The sequence below is a fragment of the Rhinolophus sinicus genome, linkage group LG05 (assembly GCF_036562045.2).
Source record: "Rhinolophus sinicus isolate RSC01 linkage group LG05, ASM3656204v1, whole genome shotgun sequence".
Taxonomy (NCBI): Eukaryota; Metazoa; Chordata; class Mammalia; order Chiroptera; family Rhinolophidae; genus Rhinolophus; species Rhinolophus sinicus.
Window position 1 is genome coordinate 123,661,656 of NC_133755.1, and position 20,831 is coordinate 123,682,486.

The 20,831-nt window shown below is 38.4% G+C and overlaps 1 long non-coding RNA gene across 11 annotated transcripts in view; it reads left to right on the plus strand.

Annotated features, from left to right (window-relative positions):
- LOC109453526 (uncharacterized) overlaps positions 1 to 20,831 on the plus strand; it is a 125,938-nt gene that overhangs the window by 4,845 nt on the left and 100,262 nt on the right. For 9 of the 11 annotated variants that reach the window (XR_012496682.1, XR_012496681.1, XR_012496673.1 and 6 more), the window contains exon 1: positions 6,434 to 6,720. This is a non-coding gene — a long non-coding RNA (uncharacterized LOC109453526). Of the gene's footprint in view, positions 1 to 1,697; positions 1,812 to 6,433; positions 6,721 to 20,831 lie in introns of those variants that run through there. The other 2 variants (XR_012496672.1, XR_012496680.1) reach the window with 2 other exon arrangements.

The following is a 20,831-nucleotide window of genomic DNA, read 5'->3' on the forward strand; positions in this document are numbered from 1 at the left end:
GGCTGCTGTGTGTGTGTGTGTGTGGGGGAAATGCAGAGGGTCCTTGTCTGAGTGATTCTGTGTGCTCAGTAGCCTGAGAAGCGAGCTCATCAGCTGATGGTGGAGAAGGGTGTGGGAGCTGGAGGACAGAGAAAAGGTGTGGACTAGTGCAAGGTGATACAGCAGGACTACTGGGGAGCACAGAGGAAATTTGAGGGTTACTATTAGAGTCTTTATGGGCATTCCACTGCCAAGAAGAGTCATTTCTCATTGCATGAAATCTTGCACAAGTTTTGAAAAATTATCAGTGTATTCCAAACTAGAGAGCACTGTAATTTTCCAGAGTAACTAGGATCACACAAAAATTTTACTTCTAGCTATTAATTTGGCTGGCAGCCTTTTTTATTTTAACTACCTACCTCTCTTATTTGTCCCATCTCTATCTCCCCCAAAGATCATCCCAGTTCTTAAGAAGGACTTTGGAAACAGTCCTTAAGAGGAAAGGACATTCTCATATCACTATCTATAGTGACATAGCCCAAGGGCTGTTTCTACAATAAAGGATAAATGCCACCGTGATCTAAAAATTTAAGTGATATAAAATAAAATAATTCTTCAATGTGCATGATTAAACATCTGTTGTACTGTTGAGAGATGAAAAATTAGAAAACATTGGATCCTATCCTCAAGGAACTTAAAAAATTCTAAGTGAATAGTCAAAACAAGCATAAATAAACAAATTGACAAATGCAATAATTTTATATTAAATTACTTTTATCATTTAATGAATTGCTCATAATAACATTTAAAATTGTTTACATAGAAATTATATGCATTGGAATTTATATTAATGGAAAAATTAAGACTGTACAGATTTTTTTTTGTATAATGGCAAAATAAAATGGAAAAAGTCTAAATGCCTTGCAGTAGAGGATTGCCTAATCAATGGTGGTTCATATATAAAATTGAATACTATGGATTCATCAAATATGAGGTTAAAGAAGTATGCGTATTGGCATGTTAGTACATTTTAAAAACAGTATGCAAAACAGCATGATCCCATTTGTGGAAAAGTTGTCGAAGCACGCCTAGAAGAAAGTCTGGAAGGATATATACACAGTGTTAAAGTGGTTCTCTCAAGATGAAGAGCTTATGAATGGTTTTTCTTTTTGCTTAATGGGCTTTTATTTTTTTTCCTCTAATATAAATGTATTACTTCTATAATAAAGAAAGCCAGTAAAAGTTATAAAATTCAAGACGTGTGTTATTAAACTCTAATAAGAACTTAAGTGTTGTAGGTGTTAAGAGGGGAAAAAAAATTATGAGAGTTGGAACAGCCAGGAAAGGTTTGAGAAGGTGGAATTTGAGTTGAATGTCAAAGCTGGGAAGGACTCAGATAGGTGGCAAAGTGGCTGGACATTCAAAATAGAAGGTTCCCCAGAGGCTGGACTTTGGTCTGACCAAAGCATCCAAGTATTGGCGAGTTGGGCAAGAGTAAATTATTATGATACCAAGAGGGGTAGGTTAGAAGTGGAAGGAATGGGTGCCCCTGCCTGCTGGCTAGCAAGGAGCGTTGAGTCCTACAGTGAGGAAAGGTCATTGTTATGCTGACTCATTTTTTCAAAATATAGTTTTTTCTTTCCTTTCCCCTCCCATTGGCCAAGGCCTTGTACCTGTTAGAAAGCAACTATTTACCTGCCTGTCTTTACTTTTTTCAGACAGCTCTTGAGCACACACCGACTATTTACAAGCACTCGTCTAACCTCTGAAGACACAACAAAACGCCTGTCAGGGCCCTCACACTCCAGGAGTCTAGTGGGAAAGATGAACAGGTAAACAAGTTAGCATAGCTCGCTAAGGGACCAAAGGGCATCGGCAACTAGTCAGCCTCGGAGAGTTTGGGATGGCTTCCTGGAGGAGGTGACTACAGAGCTAGATTCTGAGGGATGAGGAGATTTTGTCAAAAGTAGAGGTTGGGAGGTCATTCCAGGCAGGAAAATTGCAATAGCGAAAGTAAAAGAATTGTAGATGGTTAGAAGTAACAGCCAATAGAATATGGGACTAGAAAGGTAGATAGACATGGATCAGAAGCATGGAAATTTAATTTCATCCATAGGGCATAATGCCCCTCGAACTTTTCCAAGGACGTGCTCAAAATGGCAGAGGAGATAGACCGTTAACCAACTAGGGATCTGGAACATGGCACTGCATAGCCTTGTCAAAGCACAAAATGTCTTTGAACTCTCCTGTTACATGGTAATAATTCAACTGAACTTCCGTTGTCTTCTATGATGTATATGGGTTGATTTTACTGTAAAATCTTTTTTAACAATCTGTGACCATCAGGACTAAAAATTCCTCTCCCACACTCAAAATCTTTGATTAAAATTGATGCACTGCAGGAGTTTATCTTGTGTCGTCTTCACGGTTCTCCAGAGACACTGGAAAGCCTGGCTGGATGGCCTTTTTTGTTTTGTTTTGTAAATTATAGTGACCGTGATTTATCAGTTTTGTCCAACCAATTGGGAAAATTTTATTTACATATTTTTAATTCTTTTTGTTATTCCCATCCCTCCACCCTCTCCTCTTTAGCAACCTTCAGCTTGTTCTTTATGTCTATGGGCCTGTTTCTGTTTTGTTTTGTTTATTCATTTATTTTGGTTTTTCAGAGTCCACATATAAGTGAGATCATATGGTATTTGTCGTTCTCTGTCTGACTTATTTCACTTAGCAGACTACCCCCTTTAGGTCAATCCATGTTGTTGCAAATGGCAAGATGTCAGCTTTTTACTGCTGAATAATACTCCAGTGTGTGTGTGTGTGTGTGTGTGTGTGTGTGTGTGTGTGTGTGTGTGTGTACCACATATTCTTTACCATACATCTAGGTTGCTACCATATCTTAGCAATTACTAGTAATACTGCAATGAACATAGGGTGCATATATCTTTTTGAATTAGTGTTTCTGTTTTCTTCAGATAAATACCCAGAAGTGAAATTGCTAGATTGTATGGAAGCTCTATTTTTAATTTTTTGAGGAATCTCCATTCCATACTTTTTTCCACAGTGGCTGCATTAATTTACAAAACAACAGTGTACCAGGGTTCCCCTTTCTCCACACCCTCACCAGCACTTGTTATTTGTTGATTTATTAATGAGAACCCTTCTGACAGGTATGAGGTGATATCACATTGTGGTTTTAAATTTGCATTTCCCTGATTAGCGATGTTGAGCATCTTTTCATATGTCTGTTGGCCATCTGTATGTCCTCTTGGGAGAAATGTCTATTCAGGTCCTCTGCTCATTTTTTAATTGGATTGTTTGTTGTTGTTGTTTTGCTTTGTTTTTGGTGTTAAAATGTATGAGTTCTTTATATATTTTGGATATTAACCCTTTATCAGATGTATCATTTGCAAATATCTTCTCCCATTCAGTAGGTTGTCTTTTTTATTTTGTTGATGGTTACCTTCACTGTGCAAAATTGTGAACATAGATGCAAAAATCCTCAATAAAATATTAGCAAAATGGATTCAACAATACATTAAAAGGGTGTATTGACCACATGGAATTCATCCCAGGCATGCAACAGTGGTTCAACATCCATAAATCAATGAATGTGAAACATCACATTAACGAACTAAAGGATAAAAACCACATGATCATCTCAATAGATACAGAAAAAGCATTTGACCAAATTCAAAATCCTTTTATGATAAAAACTCTCAACAAAGTGGGTATAGAAGGAACATGTCTAAGCATAATAAAGGCCATATATAACAAACCCACAGCTAATATCATACTCGATGGTGAAAGGCTGAAAGCCTTTCATTGAAGATCAAAATGTCCACTATAACCACTTCTGTTCACCATAGTGTGGGAAATCCCAGCCACAGCAATCAGACGTGACAAAGAAATAAAAGGCATCCACATTGGACAGGAAGAAATAAAATTCTTATTATTTGCAGATGACATGATACTGTATATAGATAAACCTTAAAGACTCTACCAAAAAACTATTCAAACTAATAAATGTCTTTAGTAAAGTTGCAGGATACAGAGCCAACACACAGAAATATGTTACATTTCTATACACCAATAATGAATGATCAGAAAAAGAAATTAAGAAAACAATCCCATTTATAATTGCATCAAAACTTATAAAATACCTAGGAATAAATTCAAACCAAACAGGTGAAAGACCTGTACGCTGAAAACCAAAAGACATTAAAGGAAGGTTGAACAAGATACAGATAAATGGAAGGATATACCTTGCTCATGGATTGGATTAATATTGTTAAAATGTCCTTACTACCTAAAGTAATATACAGATGCAATGCAATCCCTACTAAAATATCAATGGCATTCTGCTCAGAATTAGAACAACTAATCCTAAAATTTATATGAAACCACAAAAGACCCCAAATAACCAAAGAAATCTTGAGAAAGAACAAAGTGCTCCCCGATGTTAAACTATACTGCAAAGCTACAATAATCAAAACAGTATGGTACTGGCATATAAACAGATATATAGTTCAATGGAATAGTATAGAGGGCCTAGAAATAGATCCTTACGTATATGGTCAATTAATATATGACAAAGTAGGCAAGGATATACAGTGGGATAAAGATAATCTCTTCAATAAGTAGTGTTGACAAAACTGGACAGATACATGCAAAAAAAAATGTATCCAAAAGAAATTAGACCACTTTCTTATACCATATACAAAAATAAGCTCAAAATGGATTAAAGAATTAAACGTTAGACCTCAAGCCATAAAACTCCTAGAAGAAAACATAGGCAGTAAACACTTTGACATCACTGTTAGTGATGTCTATTTAGATATACTTCTGTGAGCAAAGGAAACAAATAAATAAACAAATAGTACTACATCAAACTAAAATGTTTCTGGATGGATGATTTTCAGTGACCCATTTCGAGTTGTCAAAGGCAGAAATAGATTTGGTTTTAGAATACAGCATTAGCTATTGGAAGGGGCCTGGTGAGGCTGGAGACAATAGCAAAAATCCAAGGACAAGAGTACGAGAACCCAAACCAAGGCAGTGAGTAGAGCTGGAACCAAGATGAGGAGGATGAATTGAGAGATATTCAGGGTTTAGGGGTCTTTTGCATGTGGTAGGTGAGGGGTGGGGGGCAACCAGAGGATACAGTAGAAGAGTAAAATCACGCTGGTAAGTGGTGGAGTGAATAGGAAGGAGGGCCAAAGCTGGTACTTTGAGGAACAGCTGTGTTGAGGATGGGTGTGGGCAAAGGGAGAGTTCATGAAGAAGATGGGAATGGAGTGATCAGTAGGGATCAAGGTCTGGAAACTAGCAACTCAAGGAGAGCAAGGAAGAGGGGCCTGGGAACAGCATCCTCTGACAAGGAAAGGTCTGGTGGGACATCAGGGAATTCTAGACCCTTTGCAGGGGAAGAGGAGAATGAAGGGGAGAAGTGGGCCCATGGTGGAACGGAGAGGGGCCGAGAGATAGTAACATGAGTGGAGGAAGAGGCTGGGGACGAGGGAATAGAGCAGATAACAGCAGGAACACTGGATGTGGACGAAGAAACAGAGTGAGAATCCAGAACTCCATGCGGGGTAGCCACGGGTGGGCAGGAGAAAGGCAGACATTTTGTGCCCATTTTGAGAATTAAACATTATTTGGGGAATGTGGGGAAGGACCATCCAGAGCTCTGCTCTGAAAAGTGAGACTTGAAAACTGACTGGATTACAGGAAAATCAAAGGTAGGATGAGACTCAAATTTTGAAGTTTCAGGATGAGAGTTAAGGATGAGAAATAAGGAACTTGGGGTTGAGAACCAGATTTTTTTTTCACCTAGGAACCAGGGAAGGGAGTTAGTAGCAATAGCAGTAGTGGTGGTGGTAGTAGTAGCAGTAATAATATTGCTTTCCTTTCCCTTTAAAAAAGAATAACCATTTTACCTTCTCCTCCTCAGAACTTACTGTGATGCCTAGATTTTTCTCAAATAAGTAAAATTTAAATGTCTTTCGCTTCTTTCTGTCACCTTAAAAAGATGTTTTAGTCAATAAACTGATTATATTCAGCTTTCATTACATCTTTGAAACTTGAGAAACTTAAGAAACTTGAAAAAATTTGGCTGTAGACAGAAGTAATCTGACAACTTTCAAATTACTGTGAATAGAAAACCTGGATGATTTTATTCTAATAAAAATGTACTTGAAATTGAATTATTTTCTTCAACCTAGCTTAGGAGTTTTTTGAGGGTCACAGAGTTGAGTTCACTAATCCTATAGCCATTTCCCCAAAGAATATATAAAAGTATACTTCCAGTTTCTAATCTATTTTTAAAAACAAACCAATGAACCTGTTTATGTGATATAATTACACGAGGGCATCCAACCTGAACGCTGGTAACAGCCATGTGTTGGTCAGTACAGCTGTCCCCTCCCCACGTGTGTTCATCCGGCATAGCACCTGTGTCAATGACAGCTTTGGGCCTCATCTGTCTCTCCCTTTTCCCAAGACGCTTCCTACGTAAATCTCCCACAGTACCACATACTGAGGAGCTCACTTCTCTGCATTTCATGTGATAGGTGTGTGTGGAAACCCAGAGATTCATGCCCAGACTTGAATCGGACCTTTGCTGATTTTGCAGATGGATGAAGACATCGAGGAGCACGTGTTTGTTCCAGTTTCACTTCAGCACCTTCTGGATTTACAACTTTGCCCAGGTCTGTCATCATTACAGGCATGATTCTGTTGGTAGGTTTCCTTCATCCTTAATTTTCTGCAGCTGGAAAAGGCAGTGTTGGGGAGGTGGGTTGGTACATAACTTGTCTCAGGGTTGGTGCTGGGCCATGATCCAGAGAAGTGACCTGTATTCCCAGATCTGATGACCAATTCATGCTAACCAAAGCACATGCTGAATCAGAATGCATATTTATTAATTTATTCTAACCACAAGTAGGTTATTTGCCAGTTAGCCTACTTCACTCTGGAGAGAGCTAAAGGAACCCTAAAAATTCTTTTCTCTCATACTTTCCTTTTCAAATTCAGTGATAGACAAATGTTCATCTTCATTTCTGGTCTCACCTCTGTTACTTCCTGCATCACTTGTGGTTCATTTCAACCATAGACAATGTCTTTGTAAAATAACTTACCTAGAAATAATTTCAAAATTTTGGAAAAGTTGCAAGAGTAAGACACACAACTCTCATATGTCCTTCACCCAGATGTCCCATTTATTAATATTTCAACACATTTGTGTTCTCTCTCTCTCTCTAAAAATGTAGATATAGATAGATAGATCCACATACAATCTCATTATTATTCTTTTTCTGAATATTTGAAAGCAAGTTTTGAACATGATGACCATCAACCCCCTAAGTGCATCAGAGCCTGTTTTCCAAAGGCAGTGACAGTTCTACATGACCACAGTGCAACATTCAGATCAGGAAGTTACCATTGATAGAACACTGCCATCTACTCCAGAGACTCTATTCAGATTTCACCAACTGTTCCAACAATATCTCTTTTTCCTTTCTGGTCCAAGATTCAATTCAGGATCACGGGTTATATTTAGTTGTCATATCTCTTTAGTCACCTTCCATCTGGACCAGCTCCCTGCTGATATCTCTCCTCAGCCCCCAGCCCCACCACTGCCTCCAGGGGAAGGGCAAGGAAGGGGGAAAGGAAGCATGACAATACCTTTTCTGATGGTTACTTGATTCAAGGCTACTAAATGTATTAAGCCATTCATTTAAGATTTATGCAATCTTTGTAAGTTATGTCTCAATAAAAAACAAACAAACAGAAGTAACCAGGTGAAAACAAGTGTTGTGTCTAGTCGATAATTGATAAAGCATCTCAAGTGACTGAAGATTTCCTCACCACACTGACTTAGTGTATACAGTTCTCTTTGTTTCTTTTCTTCCCTAGCAAACCCCTATCATCCTGCTTTCAGCTTAGTGAAGCTTCCCTCACCACTCCCCAGATCAGATCCGGTTTAGATATACCTTGGACCTAAATCCATTGCAGCATTCATTACAATTATATTCCTCTCTTCTTTTTAAATTTATTTTTTAATTGTGGTGAAAGATACGTAACAAAAAAGTTACCATCTTAACCATTTTTAAGCATACAGTTGAGCAGTGTATGCTTAACAACTTTCACATTGTTGTGCAACCATCACCACCATCAGTTTCCAGAACTCCTTTCATCTTGCAAAATGGAAACTCTATACCCATTAAACAACAACTCCCCTTTCTCCCTTCCTCTCAGCCCCTGGCAACAACTCTTCTACTTTCTTTCTTTATGAATTTGACTACACTAGGCACCAGTTTTTCCACATTCCCCTTAACACTTGTTATTTTTGTTTTTGTTTTTTGATAGTAGCTATCCTGCTGCATGTGAGGTGATAGCTCATTGTGGTTTTGATTTGCATTTCCCTTATGATTAGTAACCTCGAGCACTTTTTCATGTGCTTATTGGCCATTTGTATGTCTTGGTTGAAGAAATAGCTGTTCAAGTCCTTAACACATTTTTTGATCAAGTTATTTGTTTTTTGTGTTTTTGTTTTTTTTTGTAGTTGAGTTGTAGGAGTTCTTTATATATTCTGGATATCAAACTTTTATCACATATGTGATTTGCAAATATTTTCTCTCATTCTGTAGGTTGCTTTTTCACTCTGTTGATTATGTCCCTTGATGCACAGAAGTTTTTAATTTTGTTGTAGTCCAGTTTATCTATTTTTATTTTTATTGCTCTGCTTCTGATGTCATATCCAAGAAATCATTGCCAAATCCAATGTCAAGGAGTTTCCCCTATATTTCTTCTAAGAGTTTTATAATTTTAGCTCTTATATTTAGGTCTTTGATCACTTTGAATTAATTTTTGTATATGATATAAGGTAAGGATTCAACTTCATTCTTTTGCATGTGGATGTCCAATTTTCCCAACACTATTTGTTAAAAATTCCCTTTCCCCATTGAATAGTGTTTGTACCCTTGTCAAAAATTTATTTGACCATATATGCAAAGCTTTATTTCTGGGCTCTATTTTATTCCATTGACCTACATGTCTGTCTTTATGACAGTGCAACATTGTTTTGATTGCTACAGCTTTGTAATAAGTTTTGAAATCAGGAAGTGTGAGACCTCCAACTTTGTTATTTTTCAAGATTGTTTTTGCTCTCCGAGGTCCCTTGAGATTCCATATGAATTTTAAGATGAATTTTTCTATTTTTGAAAAAAGCACCATTGGATTTTGATAGGGATTGCATTAAATCGATAGATCATTTTGGGTATTATTAGCCTCTTAACAATATTAAGTCTTCCAATTCATGAACACAGGATGCCTTTCCACTTATTTGTGTCTTCTTTAATTTCTTTCAGCTATGTTTTGTAGTTTTCAAATGTACAAGTTTTTGCCTCCTTGGTTAAATTTATTCCTAAGTATTTTATTCTTTTGATGTTATTGCAAATGAAATTGTTTTCTTCATTTCCTTTTTGGGTTATTCATTTATTCCTCTCCCCCCTCTTTTGAGTAGAATGATTTGTTCAACTGTTATCTCTTTCTCTGAGCTTTAAGCTTCAGGGGTATAGAAATAGTGTCTGGTTTTGCTCATAGCTGTACCCCAAGTTCCTTTGGTAGTAGTAGTCCTGAACACATGTTCAATAAATACTTGTTAAATTTTTCTAATGGTGTCAGGCTGGTTTAGTAGACTCACTGGCTATTCTTTTACGTGAACGAAGGCCATACTAATGCTGAACAATTTACCTTGACTATCTTTTCAGCCCGCTTCCCTTACAACAATAACATCTAATATTTATTTAGGGCCTACCATATGCTAAGTGTCTTTGTATGTGTTAGTTTATGTCTCACAACAATTCTGTGAGGTGGGCATAGAATCAGAATATACTGGTTGAAAATTTGAGTTCTGGAGCCAGATTTCCCGAGTTTGAATGTGGTTCTGCCACTTGCAAGCTGTTTAACTTTCGACAAATTACTTCATTTCTCTGTGCCTCAGATTCCTATATAATATGGGATTTTTAAATAAATACCCTTTTAGTTTATCCTGCGGATTAATTAAGACATTGTATGTCAGTTTATCAGGAATATATAACAATTCTAAATTTTTATGTACCTAAATAAAGTACCCTCAAAATACATAAAGCAAAACTTTCAAATACACAAAAAAAACAGACTGAATCAATCAATCAATCAATCAATCAATCAATCACATATGGCTTAAGTGCAATTTGTATTTGTTTGATTAAAATGTTACAAGTTACAAATTCAAAAATATCACACTAGATGTTTTCTGACAAGGGGACTAAACATTTGTAACTGACAATCTTGATAACTTTCTGTCAGTAGCAGATGAAATTCCTTCATACATTGTCACAACTAATTGAATTACATTAACCAAACATTTAATTGTACAATTAAAAAAGAAAAGAAAAGATATAGAATGTCAATTGCTTAACACATAGTAAGTGCTTAGCAAGTCTTATCTCAGCTTTGCAAATGTGGAGCCAAGGCTTAAAGAGGATAAGTTGCCCATGACCAACCCAGCCAGTCTAAGATCCCTAAGTAATTAAGGCCTGCACTAACGTGCCTCCTAAATAAATTCTCTCCTGTACTTGAGACCAGGCAGTGAGGAAACTCACAAGTCCCTCAGGGATAAAATGTTTGAAGAGTTTGCAAGAAATGGAACCCCCCCAGGACATCAGATCCTGAGTGTGCAGGGATGGCCCTTGCAGTGTTCAGAAATTCACTTGGAACTCCTAGGGAGACTCAGGGTGTCCTGAGGGGAAATCTGACTCCAAAGACTAAAATTCTTCACTCAGCAGATCAAATTGTCTTTAGATCTCCAATGTAGTCTGGCCAGACAGCCAGTGTAGCCCAGGCACATCCCTCACAGAGTGGGGAGGGCAGTAGGGGAGGGTGAGGGGAACTTTATTACAGGCCAGAAGAGAAGGCTGGAGTCTGCCTCACCCTCCCTCTGGGCACAGACTTCGCTGTCAGCACAGGTACACCACCCTCATCTTTGCCCTGTTTCCAGCGATTTCAGGACATCGGAGACATGGAACTGGTCTCACCTTTCAGAAAAGGCCAGGACTCTAGTTCTAGACCTCCAAGTTCATGGGAAACCACCACCACTACAATAGTGACATTCACAGTGAGTTCAAATAATATCAATGGCTAACGTTTGTTAAGCACTCACTGTTTTAGTGCTTTACCTACAATATCTTACCTTATCCTTGTGTGACCAATTCATCGCAGTTTGCCTGGGACTTCCCCAGGTGTAGCACTGAAAGTCCAGCATCTTTGGAAGCACTTCAGTCCCAGGCAAACCAGGATGGTTAGTCACCCTGTTTTATCTTCACAACCGCCTTAGGAAGTAGGACGTTTGGCACAGAGGACTTGAATGTTTTCCTAAAGACACACCCTCATCAAGTATCAGAGGCAGGGTTTGAACTCATGAAGTCCAGCTCCAGGGCCTGTTCTCTTCAATAAGCAATGCTGCCCAAACCAGTAAAAGCGGTCTCTGCCCTTAAATGCTTGGGTTTGGGCCAGATACCAAATGGATAGCAAACAGTACTGGCGGCTGTGGGGGAAAAGTAAATTGTGCAATATGAAATTTCCCAAAATTAAAAACGGAAACTCATACTTTATTGCTGACAAAATGCCAAAGATTGCTTTCTAGACTCAGCTGCTCTCAGATTTAGTGCCTCGCTTTATTCTAATGTTGGTTATGCCTTTTATTTTGGTGGGAGTGGAAAATAGGGGCCAGATTGGACTTGTCGGTGGATAGCTAGCTTTAAAACGGGGAGGCACAGGTGAAATTCTGGCTCTCTCAGAAGGGCTTCCGTCTCTCCTACTAACTCCGTCATCCCTGTGGAACACTCTGTCATCCACTTAACAGTCGCTTTATGTGCTAGTGTTCTTTTGCTGTTCTCTTTGCTTCTTTCTTTTCTACCACTTCCTGTTCAGTTCTTCTCCACTGCAGTTTTGCCTCTTTTTCTCTTACTCTCTCCCACTCCCAGGAGCACTACCTCGGGAGTACAACACACAATCCACAGCAAGTAGGTATAAACACTGGATGACCGACTTCCATCCCTGCACTTCCGAAGCTGGGGCCGGCCTGGCACAGCGAGCACAAGCTGCGGCATCCTGAAGACCTGTGTTCTAATCGCTGCTCTACTACTTCCTATGCATAGCATTTAACTTTGAGGGACTCGGATTCCTCATTGACAAAACTACTATGATAACTCCACATGTAGAGTCATAAAAGAGCCAAGGAGATGACAAGTCTGCCAGCGCCCAGCAACGTGTCTCAAGCTTCTTAGGTGCTTGATTAAATGTACTTTTCTCCGCTCTGGAACCCAGCTGAAATGTGATTCAGACCTGAGGTGAGCAGCCTGGCACATGCCAGCTGGAGAAGAGTATGAACCAGTTATCAGGACACGCCCAAGGATGGGGAGGGAGGGAATGACAGAACAAGAGCACCAGTCACAGGTACAAACATTTCCCAACAACGTGGTCATTTGCTGGAGGTTAAAAAATGATGGAGCTATTTCTACCTTGGGTATTTTAATTCTGTTGTTTAATTAGATTTTTTTTTTCAGTTGCAAGAAGTAGAGATGAATTCAAGGCACTGCAAGCAAGGGGTGGGGGAAGCTATTGTAAGAACCATATGGACTCACTTTGAAATGAATTTCAAAGCTATGAATAGGCTTAGAATCAGTCTCTCAAGGGCTGTGTGGTCTTGGTTTTTCTCTGTTTCTGCTCCATTCTTTTCACTGCTGACCGGCTTTCTCTGCTCACTCAGGGAATTCTGATGGCCCCTCAGCACCACCAGCTGGAGTGCAGGGATACGTCTCTGAGTAATTTGTCCCTGGATCCCTTGTGTTAATAGTTAACCACTTTCCAAGCGGCAAAACCTCAACTCCGCCCCTTCTTATGGTATGTGTGCGGTGGTGACTCATTTAGCTTCAGTATTAGTCAGGGTTTTCCAGAGAAACAGAACCAACAGGATCCAGAACTAGGTATATATGAGGAAATTTCTTATAGGAATTGGTTCACATGGTTATGGAAGCTGAGAAGTCCAACAATCTGCCATCTGCATAACCAGGAAAGCTGGTAACATAATTCCATTCAACACCGAAGGCGCCAAAACCAGGAGCTCTGAGGGCAGGAGAAGATGGATGTCATGTCACCCTTCATGGCTTAAGCCCTTAATGGCTTCCCATTGAGGTTAGATTAAATGTAAGGCCTGCATGACGGAGCCCTGGCCTCTTTCTCCAACTTTATGTCATTCTCCCCTTCAATCCCCAACTTTTAATCATACTCATCGTTTAGTTTCTCGTGTATGTCAAGCTCTCTAGCAAATCACCTGCAAACTCCTTCACCAGCCCTAGCCTGACCTCATCTCCTTCCCTCCCATCTTTTCAGTTCTTGCTTCCCATTCCCTGAGTCCTCCCAGGAACTCAGAGTTTTTTTATTGCCTGAAGAATCATCTGGCACTTACAGACCCCTCTGTGGCCACCCCACTCTCCCTCGGCAGCCCAGCAGCAGGAGCTGAGCTGGAACAGGGTGGATATTCAGAAATCTTCTTAGATGGGAAAGGGTAGGGAAGCCTTAGGGCTGACCCATTACATCATGCCCATAGCAATAACCAGACTTTCCCTTTTTAAAATGTGTTCCAGTTTTAAAGAATATAATACTGAAAGTTGAATTGATTTTTTTAAAAAATAGACTATAAAGGGATTCTTTACTCGACAAAAGGATTCATCTTGAGGTTTCTTAAAATATTGTTTTCTACTATATTGAAAGCTTGTAATTTTATTTTTCACAATTTGGTTCATACCAGTTTTCAAGGGTACAGCAATTGCAAAAGATAAAAGCTGCTTGTCTTATTCCTGTGTTGTAGATGGTCAAATTGAGTCACAAAAGCTTGCTGAGAATGACAGCGACTCAATAACAGAGTCAAGGTTAGCCCCCGAACAGTTAGCGTTGAATCTTTGCTCAAATCAAAGACTAATTCTATTTCCTCAATACTTTCCACTTGAAATATAGGCTGAACTCCTGCCATTGTTTCCCAGTACATGCAATGGACTTGCGTATACAAATCTTGGTGATTTTTTTGTATAGCACTGGGTAGGGGATTCCCAGATACTGGTTATTTCATCCCTTAGAGCCCTCAGCAACCAACACTAATGGTTGCGTTGAGCTGCTGGCATCGGGGCTGTTTTTGATAATTCTTTTATGTTTTATCCAGTGAGCAATCAGGCAGAGAGGCGGTGGTGGGACAGTTAACTTACATTTTAGCATAATTTCAGAATGTGAATAACAAGTTCTTTTTTTAAATAAAAAAGGAAATGAAATTAAAAACAAGACATCAATTTAATCTGGGAGACTTGAAATGGCAAGCGTGCCCCTTGTCAATTCTGTTCCAGTTCACCAAGTCTCAACCATCACACCAGCAGGGCAAACGAAGGAGAGTACCACTGAACCCCTGAACCTCCTTGCGTTTGTGGGTTTAATCTGGGCTCCAATGTTATTTTTATGTTCACAGATTTCTGCTTATAGTAACAGTTTTTTTGTAGGTACACATCTGTTTCATGCTAACCAAACAGTGTGGGATTACCATAGAGGAAAAATTGCCTAAATCCTGAATCTTTAGGTATTTAGCTAAAGATTACAAAAGTGGAATTGAGATCTAGAATCAAGCCCTGTCTAAACATAACTTCATCATATTTTGATTTGGGTGGAAAAATTAAAGCTACTGTTTGCTCAAAAACATTTTCACGTTACGACAGTCTCACCAGCTTGATTGACCTTTTCACCTTATCTCTCCTCCTGAGCACACCAGGACACGGGTGATAAATCCTACTCAGGCAACTGTTGTAAAGGAAATTGAGGGCCCTGTATATCCAGGGTTTATATTAACTGCTAAGAGCTCAAATGCCAACAGCAGTACCTGTTGAGAAGTTTACATGTTCCACCTCATTCTCAAAAACTAGGAGGGAAAAATGCCCAATTGCACTCTTTCAGCACATAGAAATCACATATTGGTTCAAAAAATGTTTTTAGTGCTACCATGGAAACATAAAATGTTTTTTGACCAAAACATTTAATTTTGCCTTTAAACAAATTTAAGTAATTCCAAATGGAAACAATTTTAATTTCAAAATTTTCATATCTTGAAGCAGTAACAATAATAATTACTGTTATCTGAGGTAGACAGCATACCAGCACTTCTTGTATATTGTTTACATAATCTTTACAACAGTTCCTCAAGGTAGATTTTATTATCTCGCTTTTACAGATAAATAAACCAGGGCTCAGGGGGATTAAATATGTCCAATGTCATATAGCTATTAAGGGGCCAGTTCAGTGTTCAATTTTGGCTTCTATTATTTCACACTACTTCTCTTGGAAATGAAGTTCCAGTTGTGTGGCAAGAGAAATCACACTGATTTTATTTTTATCTTCATGGCCCAAATTTGTTTCTTTATCTATTAGTCTTCTCTAGAAAGGAAGACTAATAAAAATAGACATTGAACTTTACCCTAAAAAATGGCCATATGAGATAACCATGCCATCTTGTTGACATTGGGTTACACTGTATCTTGACTTGGGTCTTCCTTCTTACTCCTGTGGCCTCATTTGAACTCAGAAACTCATTCTATACTGTTCCTTTTTCTCTCCCTTGTTGAGTTTTCTAACACACTAGCTACAAAAGTTATAGCACTTGTAACAAGTGGTTGGGGTGAATCGATGACTCTGAGTTATATATTTTAGGATAAAAACTGCTCCAAGTTCTAATTGTACTACTTAGTGTTAGATGGTCTCACGGAAGACTCATTGTCTTGTGCCAAATAGTTCCTTTTATTAGACAATTTTTGAGTCTTCAAGACTTGTACAAAGCATGTGGCATTACAGTAGCTCCCAAATGAGGTCTATATTAGAATGTCCTGGAAGCCATGATAAAAATGGAAATGCCTGGATCCTAGTCTAACCAACTAATGGAGCATCTATGAGGTTGCAGTCCAGACATCTGTTTTTAAGAAGGTCCACTGGTGGTTTTCTTTTTTTATTTAATTTTAATTTTATTTTCTCAGTTTTGAGATCTAATTGACATATAACATTGTATTAGTTTAAGGTGTACCACATAATGATTTGATAATAGATATATATTGCAAAATGATTCACCACAATAAATTTAGTTAACATCCATCACCTCACATAGATACATTTTTTTCTTGTGATGAGAACTTTTAAGATCTAGTCTCTTAGCAACTTTCAAATATGCAATACAATGTTATTAACTACTGTCACCATGCTGTACATTATATCCCCAGGACTGATCTTAAAACTGGAAGTTTGTAACTTTTGACTACTTTCACATATTTCCCCCACCCCCACCCCTTGCCTCTGGCAACCACCAATCTATTCTGTTTTTATGAGCTCGTTTTTTTTAGATTCCACATATAAGTGACGTCATACAATATTTGTCTGTCTCTATATGACTTATTTCACTTAACATAATGCCTTTATGTTAAAGGTCCATCCATGTTGTAAATGGCAAGATTTCCTTCTTTTTAATGGCTGAATAATATATATATATATATATATATATATATATATATAGAGAGAGAGAGAGAGAGAGAGAGAGAGAGAATATATATAGAATATGTGTTATATATTATATATAATATATAACATATATACACATATATACTATATATTTTATATACTGTTTCCCTGAAAATAAGACCTAGCTGGACAATCAGATCTAATGCATCTTTTGGAGCAAAAATGAGTATAAGATCTAGTCTTATTTTACGATTAACTCTTATTTTACTTATACTAATTTTTGCTCCAAAAGATGCATTAGATCTGATTGTCCAGCTAGGTCTTATTTTCGGGGAAACACGGTATATATATATAATCCATTCATCTGTCTGTGGACACTACGGTTGTTTCCATGTCTTGGCTATTATAGGTAATGACGCAATGAACACGGAGGTGCAGATATCTCTTCCAGATAGTGATTTCATTTCCTTTGGATAAATACCCAGAAGTGAATTGCTGGATTATACCGTAGTTCTATTTTTAATTTTTTGAGGCACTTCCGTACTGTTTTCCATAGCGGCTGCGGTAGTTTACATTCCTACCAACAGGACACGAGGGTTCCCTTTTCTCTACATCCTTGCCAGCACTTATCTTTTGTTTCCCTGGTGATTTTCATGCTCTCCAAAATCTATAAACTGTTCCAATATTGGGTCAACACCACACATAAAATTATTGTGGGAAAGTAAAACGCTAGAATCAATGAGTTTTAGAGTTGGAAAGAAACTTAGACATCACTTCATGGGAAGAGCCAGTGGTTAAGTGATTTGCACCCTGTCATCCAGTTGTACAATCATGAAGTCCCAGCGAGAAAAGAGTGCTCTGATGCCCAGCTTAGAGTTTATTAAATGTCTGTCCTCCGTCTCTCATTTACAACCCATTTATATTGTGCTTGGAGTTATCTTTTTTTTCGCACTATAGTTATTTTGTGCAAAAAACAAAAATTTAGAAAATATAGACACAAAGAAATAAAGAGTTAATAGTTTGGTTACTACTTTGAGGTCTTTTTGTGTTTTGTACAAATGTTATTTTGTACATACTTATCACATTAGATATGTAATTTTGTATCCTGCTTATAATTTTTTTTTTTTTAGTTGTATTATGGTAAGCTTGGTTTTACAGTAACAATATGCTCTTAGTGAAAGTACTTCATGTGGAAACCAAGTTTATCTATGTTATAAAAGCTGCAGTGGTTGCTAAGAGAAACTGATACTTTGTTCCCATAGGAACCTTTGTTTTAAAATGAGAAATATAGAATCTCTATATTCAAAGGATAAAAACTTAAGTTTGGCATGGAAAGTATTTCACCCTTCCTAGAAAAGTGTTACAATTAATATCCTGTAATTGAAAAACATGGTCAGGTGATTGCAATCTCCCAAACGGGTGAAAATGTTCTGGGTGACCATTTGATTTCTCTTTCAGCTTCGCTTGTGTTGATGGTGGCGCATGGTGATCTAGATCAGAGAGTAAGGGGAATAAAACCAGCTGCTGGTCAGCTACTCCCAGAGCAGAAAAGTTGTTAGGAAATGCAAATCTGTACCTTCTGTCCGAGAATATCTAAGCGGGTAGTTAGGTTTCCTTATGAGAGAAGGGATTTCAATACCAAGCTGCTCTGTAGCATTTAGGTACCAGCACAACTTTTCCATCTAGGCGTTGGCTCTTAACTTTAAGTTACAGGTAATGATTTTGAGGGAGTGAAAAAAAAATTCTGTTAATTCTGCTCCAAAACCAAGCTTCAGAATGAGGTAGAATTGATAACGATTGTAGTCTGCAAACTCATTGACAAACTGTGCCTGGATGGGCACTGTTCCCTGAACCCCATTTTCAGCAGCACTCATCTGTATTGCCACGGGCAGTGGATTGACTGCCTTCCCTTCCCTGCCTGACTTCATTCCTCTACTGCTGTTCCCTGTGTCTCCCAAAGTACTACTTGCCCTCCAATCATTGTCTCAGAGTCAGCTTCTGAGAGTACACAAACTAAAAACACATGCTGAAAAGTGCAAAGAAAGATTATTAGAATAAAACGTACTGAACGGTACTTCCAAAAGAGATGAAAATATTATTGGAAAATATGTATACAAACGCACTCACACAGTTGTTCATTTATTCAGTTAATATTTATGCCATGGTGTGTACTCCCTTATTCTTCTGCCAGCCGCCAACAATGAAAGATTTATTACCCCAGCTCTTGAGTGTGCCACCAGCAGACAGCTTTCATTGGTGGCACCACATCAAGAGTAGCTTTGGCTGAAGAAAGCTGCTTCCCTTAAGGTCACACCTCCTTCCCAGGGGAGTCCCCATCCAATGACAGATCCAGGTGAGACTCTAAAGGCCCAGCCCTCCAAAATTATTCAGAGAGTGTGAAGGGTCATCCTGACTGCAGAACTCCCCTCCAGCTCAGGTAGGCATCCACTGAGACTGCACTGAGGCTTGACTTCTCCCTCTGCTCCACCCTGCCCCTTTCCCTTCCTAGGCAATTGGAGGAGCATTCCCTAAGAAACCTCCTGGACACTGATCTCCATCTCAGCTTGTTTTCCCTGGGAAGCCAGCCTGTGACACTACTGAGGAGCACCTGCTATGGCTAGACACTGTTCGAGGTCGTGAGCAATACATTGGAGAGCGGATGACATTTCTGTCCTTACATTGTATTCAGACAGAATTCACATTCTAGACTGGGGGCAGCAAACTTTTCTCTGTAAAGGGCTGGATAGTAAATAGTTTAGGCTTTGTGGGCCATATGGTCTCAGTCACAGCTACTCAACTCTGCCACTGCAGCACAAAAGTAGCTCTAGGAATAGATAAATGAATAGCTGTATTCCAATACCACTTATTTACAAAATAAGAGGTGGGTTAGAAATGGCCCACAGTTATAATTTATTGTCTCCTATTCTAGAAGGGAAAACACAAGGAAACCAATAACTAAACCAGAAATTTTCAGATGGTGGTAAGTGCAATAAAAGAAATAAATTAGGGTGATATGATAAAGAAACTGTATTACTTATTTTTAAATTGAAATTCATTTTTTAAATAAGTAACATATTCACATGGTTCCAAAACCAAAAGGATTGAAAAAAAAATTCATTTATGAATATCTGTTCTGGTTCACTTTGACCCCCAATAGAGTGATTTTATTTACTGCTTTTGTGTTTCCTTTCAATGTTTCTTAGTGCAAATACAAGCGATTACAAATACACGTCCTTATTCCCCTCCCTTTTAGGCAAAGTTTAGCATACAGTACCTCCTGTTCTGTGCCTTACTGTTATTCATTTACTATGTCCTGCACATCTTTTCAGGAGTAAGTATATCATGGAGATCTCATAGAACTCATCCCCATTTGTTTTCTATAGCTGAGTACTGTTCCTAATACATATATGATAGGTTATTTAGTCAATTCCCTATTGTATCAGTCAGAATAATGTTTGACTGAAAATCTGGGCACCCTGTGGCTCTGTCAAGTTCACACACAAAATGAACCACTATGTCTATGAACGGGCACGTGGGTTGTTTCCAATTTTTTGCTATTACAAATAATACTGCAATGAATAAGCTTGTATCTATCTCATTTCATAAGTGTGCAGGTGTTTCTATCTGTAGGATAAATTCCTGGAAGTGGGAATACTGGGTCAAAGCAAATAACTTTGATAGGGATTGCCCTATTGTCATCCATGAGGTTTATTCTCATTTGCAGTCCCAACAGCACATGTAAGTGACTGTTTCCCCACCGCCCTTCAGCAATTACATTATCAAACACTGGGAATTTTTTTTGCACATTTGAAATGGTATCATCATGTAGCTTTCATCCGAATGGCTTTTTATATGAGCGAGGTTACACATCTTTTTGTGTGTTTAAAGACCATTTGTATTTCTTCCTTTGTGAATTTTTTTGTTCAGGTCCTTTGTTCAATTTCTACTGGGCTGTTGGACTTTTCTCAATTTCTAAGACTCATTAAACATTAAAGGGCTTGGCCCTTTGTGATTTAGGTAGCAAACATTTTCTTAGTTTGTCATTTGTATTTTGTGCTTATGTCGCTTTTTTTTTTTAATCGATTTCTATCAACCTTTTATGGCTTCTGGATTTTGAACCACAATTAGAAAGGCCTCTGGGGGGTACTTTAGATGGGGTGCCCAGGGCCAATAGGCACACCCCAACTCCTTGCTTGTGTTTTGGGGAGACATCTGTGGAAGAAGTGTGAACTATTTGAGTGTAGTATCTGTGGAAAACCAGAATGTAT